Source organism: Lactuca saligna, chromosome 7 (assembly GCF_052625555.1).
Source record: "Lactuca saligna cultivar CGN05327 chromosome 7, ASM5262555v1, whole genome shotgun sequence".
Taxonomy (NCBI): domain Eukaryota; kingdom Viridiplantae; phylum Streptophyta; class Magnoliopsida; order Asterales; family Asteraceae; genus Lactuca; species Lactuca saligna.
In genome coordinates this window covers 100,891,073-100,900,671 of record NC_136423.1, presented here as the reverse complement: position 1 = coordinate 100,900,671, position 9,599 = coordinate 100,891,073, and positions in this window count along the sequence as shown.

The window sequence follows — 9,599 nt, the reverse complement described above, 5'->3', positions numbered from 1 at the left end:
AAGTTGGGTTCCACCCATAGGATGCTCCATGGATGCTCCATGGGAGTTACAAACTCATGGGTCATGGAAATAAAGAGTCATGACACATTAGGGTTTAACCCTAGATGTGTCAACACTATATAAGTAATATGATCTCCTCCCAAATCGGTTACACTAAGTAATAGAGGGCTTGGCCGATTTTTGAAGAGTGTGTATTCTCTCATAAGTTCTTCCAAGAGCATTAGGTGTTGTGTGAAGCATTTGAGGCATCACACTTGGGGTGCTAGGCTCACAAGGTTTCAAGGAACACAAGCAACAACAAGGTAAGTTATTCTATCTATACTTTATGTTAAAATTGTTCCCCATGTATGCTAGATAGGAATATAACCTTGGAAATCAACTTTGCATGACAAATTAGACAAACATAGATCCAAGGTTATTAGGGTTGCATGTACACTTAGGAAGTGTTAGAATGCTCAAAACCCATCATCTCTCACGTTGCATGAGAACGCAACCTAAGCCCTGATTTGACGCGTCGCAGTAGACTACAAAATCTTCCGTTCCTTCAGGCAGAGATAGTACAGGTGCGCTACAGAGAGTTTGTTTCAAGGTCTGAAACGCAATCTCTTGTTTGTCTATCCATTTGAATGGTACTCCCTTTTGTGTAAGCGAGGTAAGTGGCTTGGCGATCTTAGAGAAGTTTTGAATGAATCTCCTATAGTAGCCTGCCAGACCCAAGAATTGATGAATTTCTGTGGGCATTGTCGGGATTGCCCATCCTTCTACAGCTTTGACCTTAGAGGGATCCACATGGATTCCATCTTGGCTGACTACATGACCTAGGAAGTTCACACTCCGTAGCCAGAACTCACACTTGGAGAGTTTGGCGTAAAGCTTTTCTGATCGCAGAGTTTCTAGGACTTGTCGAAGGTGTTGGTCATGCTCTTCCTTGCTTCGAGAATAGACGAGGATGTCATCGATAAAAACAATGACAAAATTGTCGAGGAACGGTCGGCAGATTCGATTCATTAGGTCCATAAATGCGGCAGGGGCATTCGTTAGACCGAAGGGCATTACGACAAATTCATAATGTCCGTAACGAGTTCGGAAAGCGGTTTTTGGAATATCCTCTTCCCGGACTTTGAGTTGGTGGTATCCGGACCGTAGATCTATTTTAGAAAAATAACTAGCTCCTTGGAGCTGGTCGAATAGGTCATCGATTCGTGGGAGTGGGTAGCGGTTCTTGATTGTAAGTTTATTTAACTCTCTGTAATCGATGCACATTCTAAAAGATCCGTCCTTCTTTTTGATAGAGAGCACCAGAGCTCCCCATGGCGAGTAACTAGGTCGAATAAATCCCTTGTCCAAAAGTTCGCTGAGTTGGCTGGATAATTCCTGCATCTTGGCAGGAGCTAGCCGGTAGGGTGATTTAGCGAGAGGAGTTGCTCCTGGAATGAGGTCGATTCGAAATTCAACCTGTCTCTCTGGGGGTACTCCCGGAAGATATTCAGGAAACACGTCCGGAAATTCACACGCTACTGGAATGTCTCGAACGTTAATCTCCTCCTTGGTTTTATCCACCACGTGAGCCAGGGACGCCAGATTGTTCCTTCGTAGATATTTTTGTGCCTTGATGCACGAAACGAGGCGAAGGTTCGTGCTAGATTTGTTTCCGTAAATTACTAAGGTTTCGTGATTTGGGAGACGAAGACGAACGACCTTCTCGTGGCACATAATTTCAGCATGGTGGGGGCTTAACCAGTCCATGCCGATGATCACATCGAAACTCCTAATTGATATTGGCATTAGATCTATTCGAAAAACGTGTTGATTAAGAGTTAGGGTACATCCGGTGTAGATTTCCCCAGTGGATTCGGTTTTCCCATTGGCCATTTCCACCGTATAGGTTTCATTTAGCTTTTGGGGCAGTTGTTTTAATAAATGCTTAAACTTATTGCTTACGAAACTTCGCTCCGCTCCGGTGTCAAATAAGATGCATGCATAAGTGTGGTTTAAGGGAAACGTACCGGTAACAACAGAGGGGTCCTGAATAGCCTCACCCTGACCCATGGTCAACATCCTTCTTGTTCCTCTGTTTCTTAAATTGTTGTTGTTAGGGTAGTCTCGGCGGATGTGTCCAGTCCTCCCACACCCGAAGCAGGTGTGGCTAGGCCCTGCGTTATTGATGCCGGTATTGATGTTGTTGTTGCTGCGATGGTTGTTGTTGTTGGTTCCTTGATTTTGGTTCTGGGGAGGGTAAGTCCTGCAGTACCTTGCCGTGTGTCCCCTTCGGTTGCAACTGGTGCACTGAAAATCCTTGCATTCTCCATTGTTATGGAAACCGCACTTGTTGCATTTGGGAAGATTACTGGAATAAGGTCTGGAAGCATTTGAAGTAGCTGAGGCTGGAGCATGTGGTGTGGCTGGAACCGGTGCGGTGACGGCATTAACCGCCACTGTCTGCTGCTTCTTGGAGGTGTCGGGGCCCTGGCGCCCCTTCCTCTTATCGTTCCTTCCCTTCTTGCCATCACCTTCCTTCGCCTTCTCAGTCTCTACTGGCTTCTCTCCCTTCTTGTTGTTATGGTCATACAGCTTCTTTGCCAATCTTTTCGCAGTGTCAAATGTTTCGGGGTTTGCAGCTATCACATTCCCTTGAATTGGTGATGCTAGTGAAACGACCCAAAAATACGACCCAAAAATTTTTGTTTTTAATATAATCAAAACTATAATCAGAGTACCATATAAATAAACCATGCGTGATATGTCCCAAAATATAATAAAGTACTATGCGGAAACTGTTTCATACTACATCAAATCAACAACTAAATCAATCCCAAACTGAAGCTGAGGCGGTGGTGTGTGCGATGCCGTCACCCCGAGCTCTTCCCTTTGCTTGTGGAAGTACCTGAAACCAAAACTGAAACTGTAAGCACGAAGCTTAGTGAGCTCCCCCAAATTACCACATACCATACAAAACATATAAACACCTATTGGGCCTTGCCCACTGCATCGGGCCGAGGCCCGGAAACTGCATCGGACCAAAGTCCAGAACCGACTGGGACCTCGTCCCCTGCATCGGACCAAGGTCCGGAACTAACTGCATCGGACCGCAGTCCGGAACTGACTGGGACCTTGTCCCCTGCATCGGACCAAAGTCCGGAACTAACTGCATCGGACCGAAGTCCGGAACTGGCTGCATCGGACCGAAGTCCGGAACCAACTGCATCGGACCGAAGTCCGGAACTGAGCATAGCATAACATATCATAACAACTAGCATGAACACATATACTGCACACTACATCGGGCCGTAGCCCGGAACACATAGTACATGACACATAAAACATAGCTCACAAATCCTGCCTGAGCCACGAAGGCATCAAGCATACTAACTACTGCATCGGATCAAGTCCGGAAACTACTGCTAACTGGACGGGCCGGCATTGTGGCCTTAGACCCGTCCCTACTGGAAGGAAACTCACCTCGCAAACTGGCAGCTGAGAGTGTGTCTCTGAAAGCTAACGGCTGCTGCTCCTGAATCTCCTCGGCTACAAGTCCATGAACACACTCAATCAAATACTAAACACTGCACTTGGGGTAAAATGACTCTTTTACCCTTGGTCAAAGTCAACTTACTTTTGGGGCTAACTCGCCGAGTTGGGCCGCCCAACTCGCCGAGTCTCACTCTTACTTCCAACTCATACTCACTGCGACTCGTCGAGTGTGGCATCGACTCGACGAGTACCCTCTTGATCTAAGAACTCAGACAATCTTCATCCGACTCGCCGAGTCGGATGAACAGACTCGACGAGTTGTTCTTGATCCTAAGGAGATTACCTTGGACTCGTCGAGTTGTATGAACAACTCGTCGAGTCCCTCCATCACTGAGTCTACCCTCAACTCGCTGAGTCCACTCTCTAACTCACTAAGTGCACTCGGCACTGCAAAAGACGAAGGAATCGGGGACTCGCGACCCGACTCGCCGAGTCGCTGCCATGCAGCTAGTTTTTACTCGATTTCTCTTGAATCCAACACATGCAAATGATAGATCTGGGTCCAATAAGCTGTTTTACCACGTAAAGTTTCCAACTTTACGTGCACAACCTCATGAATAAGGGAAATAGGGCTAAAAGATGCACAAAATGAGTAGATCCATGGCTAATATGCAATGTAACTCCAAAAAGATAGTAGATCTGGGCTCTACAACACCCCAACACTCAGATCCAAAGGTATTTCGACTTATTAAGACATTCATGCAAACATAAAGCTTGGAACAAACATCAAATAGCTCTTAAAAGAGCTCTAATGGAAGTTTAAGCGTATAACCAGAAGGGAACTCCGAAAATACCTCAATAAACTCAGATTTGACCTTGGATCTTTGCACTACAACTCGTTTCCTTGCTTCCTTCTTCTTCTCCTTCTTCACACCTTCACAAAATGGCGCTAAATCACTTATAAGCTCTCAAATGGGAGGATTAGGGTTTCTCACAGAGCTCTCAGGGTGAAAGTGGCGAGAATGAGGCTATAATGGGGTTTAAATAGTGGGCAAACCCGGGGATTTAGGGTTTCACCCAGACGGACGGACTCGCCGAGTCCGGGATATGGACTCGCCGAGTCCCCGGCTCCCGCGTGCACAAATACGCGACCCAACTCGGCGAGTCAGGCTAGAACTCGCCGAGTCCCTCTTGAAAACTTAGACAATTGACAATTTATTAACATACCGAGAACGGGTCGTTACAATTCTCCCCCACTCGATTCAGACTTCGTCCTCGAAGTCTGCAACGGCTGGATCTGCGAATAACTCCGGGTAGTGCATTCTCATTTCTTCTTCAGTCTCCCATGTCCATTCAGACCCCTTCCGGTGCTGCCACTGCACCTTTACCAGCTGAATTACCTTGTTCCTCAAGGTCTTGGTCTTCCGTTCCAGAATTGCGATCGGCTTCTCGATATAATTCAGGCTGCCATCAACCTGGATGTCCTCCAAGGGAACGACTGCTGTCTCGTCCACTAAACACTTCCTCAACTGCGATACGTGGAAGGTGTTGTGTATCAAACTGAGCTCCTCAGGAAGATCTAACCGGTACGCAACCCGACCCACCCAGGCCAAAACCCGGAAAGGACCAATAAATCTGGGGCCCAATTTGCCCCTCTTCCGGAACCTGATGACACCTTTCCAAGGTGAGACTTTCAGAAGAACCATGTCTCCCACCTGGAACTCCAAGTCTGAACGCCTCCTGTCGGCGTAGCTCTTCTGCCGACTCTGCGCAGTCTGCAGTCTACTACGGACCTGCTGGATCAATTCCGTCGTCTTGAGCACCACTTCAGTGCTCCCCATGACCCGCTGACCGACCTCACCCCAACAAATCGGGGTCCTGCACTTCCTGCCATATAACAACTCAAAAGGAGGTCGATCAATGCTCGCATGATAGCTGTTGTTATACGAGAATTCTGCTAAGGGAAGATACGTATCCCAACTGCCCCCAAAATCTAAAACACATGCCCTAAGCATGTCCTCGAGAGTCTGAATCGTCCTCTCGCTCTGCCCGTCAGTCTGAGGATGAAAAGCGGTGCTGAAATGGAGACGAGTACCCATCTCGTCGTGGAATCGCTTCCAGAATCTGGACGTGAAGCGAACATCCCGGTCCGACACCACCGATACCGGCACTCCATGACGTGCCACAATCTCTCGCACATAGATATCGGCTAACTTTTCCACCGATATACTCTCCTGGATCGGGATAAAATAGGCACTCTTCGTCAACCGATCCACCACTACCCATATCAAATCCACTCCACGTGCGGTCCTGGGAAGTTTGGTGATAAAATCCATGGTGATATCCTCCCATTTCCACACGGGAATGTCCAACGGCTGCATCTTGCCGTGAGGTCTCTGGTGCTCCGCCTTGACCTTCCGGCAGGTCAAGCATCTCTCAACGTACCAAGCGACGTCCCACTTCATGCAGGGCCACCAATAATCAGGTCGGAGATCCCGATACATCTTCGTCGCCCCTAGGTGGATAGAAAATCGAGACTTATGAGCCTCGTCCATCAATACCTGCCGTACTCCACCCCAGTACGGTACCCACACCCTACCATGAAGCGTCAACAAACCCCGACTATCGTAATCAAACGATGCTACTCGACCCACTATTCTCTCACGTTTCTGCCTCTCCTCCTTGAGGCCCTCCACCCGAGCCTCCCTGATCCGCTCCAACAGTGGAGTGATCACTGTCATCCTCATGCACAGATCCCTGATAGGGGCCGCCGACACTTTGCGGCTTAGGGCGTCGGCCACCACGTTGGTCTTCCCTGGATGATAAAGGATCTCACAATCATAATCCTTTAGTACGTCCAACCACCTCCTCTGCCTCATGTTCAGACTCGGCTGATCCATAAGATACCGCAAACTCTTGTGATCCGTGTATATAGTACAACGGATCCCATACAGGTAATGTCTCCAAATCTTGAGGGCAAACACAACTACCCCCAACTCCAAATCGTGGGTAGGATAATTAGCCTCGTGAGGCTTCAACTGTCTCGAGGCATAAGCTACCACATGGCCTCGCTGCATCAATACTGCTCCCATACCTGTGATTGAAGCATCACAATAGACTACGAAATCCTCTACTCCCTCTGGCAAGGTAAGAATCGGGGCCTCGCACAACCTCTGCCTGAGAGTCTCGAACGCCGCCTGCTGCTCAGGCTCCCAACGAAAAACCACCGACTTCTTGGTTAGTCGGGTGAGTGGCACTGCTATCTTGGAGAAGTCCTGAATAAATCTCCGATAATACCCTGCCAACCCTAGGAAGCTCCGAATCTCAGATGGAGACCTCGGGACCTCCCACTGCATCACGGCCTCAATCTTGGCCGGATCTACCAAAATACCCTTCTGGTTGACGAGATGGCCAAGAAACTGCACCTCGCGCAACCAGAACTCATACTTGGAGAACTTTTCGAAAAGTCTCTCCCTCCTCAAAGTTTCCAACACCTCCCGCAGGTGCTCCTCGTGCTGCCCCTGAGTCTTGGAATATACCAAGATGTCATCTATGAATACTATCACCGACCGATCCAACATTGGTCTGCACACGCGGTTCATGAGATCCATGAACGCGGCTGGGGCATTGGTGAGCCCAAATGGCATCACCACGAACTCATAGTGACCATACCGGGTCCTGAACGCAGTCTTCTGTACATCCTCATCTCTAACCCTCATATGATGATATCCAGAGCGTAGATCGATCTTGGAGAACCAAGACGCTCCCTGAAGCTGATCAAACAAATCATCTATCCTCGGAAGTGGGTAACGGTTCTTCACCGTTACTTTGTTCAACTCCCGATAGTCAATGCACATCCGATGTGACCCATCCTTCTTCCTCACAAATAAGATCGGCGCTCCCCAAGGCGAACTGCTCGGTCGAATGAAACCCTTGTCTAACAGCTCCTGAAGCTGTGTAGACAACTCCTGCATCTCAGGGGGAGCTAGCCGATATGGTACTTTGGCTATCGGAGCCGCACCAGGAACTAGATCAATCCTGAACTCAACCTGTCTCTCTGGAGGTATCCCCGGCAAATCCTCGGGAAACACATCCGGGTACTCTCGAACAATAGGAACATCATCAATCGTCGTCTTGTCCTTCTCCCGGGCATCCAAGACGTATGTGATAAAACCGGCGCAACCCTGCTGAACATAGCGCCTCGCCCTCGCGGCGGAACAAAAGATCGGACCACGTTGTGGCCTCTCGCACTGAATCACTAACTCTCCCCTACTGGGAGTGCGAACCCTCACTAGCTGAAGCTCACAATCAATCACCGCCCCATTGGGGCTTAGCCAATCCATGCCCACGATAACTTTATTCCCTCGCAGGGGAATGGGAACCAGGTCCACTGAAAACTGCTCATCGAATATCTGAAGAGAACACCCTCTGTGCACTCTGCCGACCCTCACGGTCCTATCATCTGCTATCTCAACCTCTAACGGACAATCCAGCTCCCCTGGATCTCTGCTAAATTTCTTGCTAAGCGCAAGCGATACAAATGATCGAGTAGCTCCCGAATCGAACAATACCAAAGCAGAAATGCCGTTCACCAAGAACAACCCTAAATAAAGCATATCATCAAGAAATATACAAATGATAACAATAATAATCAAAAGGTGAAGGAAAGATACCTACCCGTCACCAGTCGCTCGCGCCTCCTCTGCTGTCATCTGAAACGCCCGGCTCTTCGCTGCTGGTGCATCAGATCGGCCCTGCCGGCCATCTGTAATCCTCAAGGTGGCAGGGGCAGGCGCAACCACCTTCCCTGCTGCCGCTAGACTGGGACACTGGGACTTTTTATGTCCCCTCTGATTGCACTGAAAGCAAATCAGGTCTGATGCTGGAACCGCAGTAGCAGGGGCCGTACAATGCCTGCTCATATGCCCAATCCGACCGCACTTGTAGCAGCTGGAACTCCCTGCCTTGCACGCCCCCTCGTGCATCCTCCCACACTTGCCACACCGACCGTGGCTCTGCTGACTCCTGGGCCTGTGATCTGAAACCTTGGGCTTTTTGCCCGCACTACCTGAACCCGAAACCGCCTCCGGTTTCCTCTTCCTCTCCATCTCGAGATCAATCTCCCTCTCCCTGGCTCTAGCAATCATGTCGTCCAGCGTTTTACAGCTGGACCGGCTCACAAACATGCGGATATCACTCCGCAACATCTCATGATAACGGGCCTTCTTCATCTCCTCATCGGCTGCATACTGAGGAACAAGAAGGGCCCTCTCCCTGAACTTGGCGGTGATCTCTGCCACTGACTCGGTAGTCTGAGTAAGATCCTGGAACTCCCTGGCTAGCTGCTGCACCTCAATGACCGGTGCAAACTCCGCCCTGAACCTGGTAGAGAAATCAGTCCAGGTCATAGCATCCAACGCCGCATCATCCCCGATGGCGTGTCCGACCTCCTCCCACCAATCCCGTGCCCTGTCCTTCAGTAGACAGGATGCCAATCTGACCTTGTCCCCCTCGGGACATCTGCTAGTGCGGAACTCGTTGGCCACATCCGCCAACCACCTGGTACTCGCTATGGGGTCCCGTGCCCCATGATAGTCAGGAGCTCCGCACGCCCTGCACTCCCTGAATGTAAGAGTGCGCGACCCCATCACGGCCGCTATCTCAGCCCGGAAAGTACTCAGTCTCTCATCCATCATCTCCAAAATACCCTCCTTGATCGAACCGAAGATCACAGGAGTCTGCTCCAATATGATGTGGGTAACCTCAGAAGAAAGGAACTCTCTGGTCTGCTCATCCATCTGCCCGACCTCCGGGCCTGATCCCGATCCTAATCCCCCTCCGGCATCTGAGCTGCCACCTGCTGGTCTCGGGCGCAAAGCTACCATTCTGAAACATATCATAACAACATCAGAACATTGAAATATCTCAAGGGATCATGATACGACTACTAGCTTCCTGGTCTTGTCTTGGCCTTCCTTGATTCGAGTACGGATCCTCTGCTTTCAGTAGTATGGACCCCTACTACTTTCCACATCTATCCGTACTTTCCTCAAGAACTGCCTTGACTTCCCCAAGTCACTTCTACTACTGCTATTCTCTGCTACTCTCATCCTAGGCTTGCCCTAGGA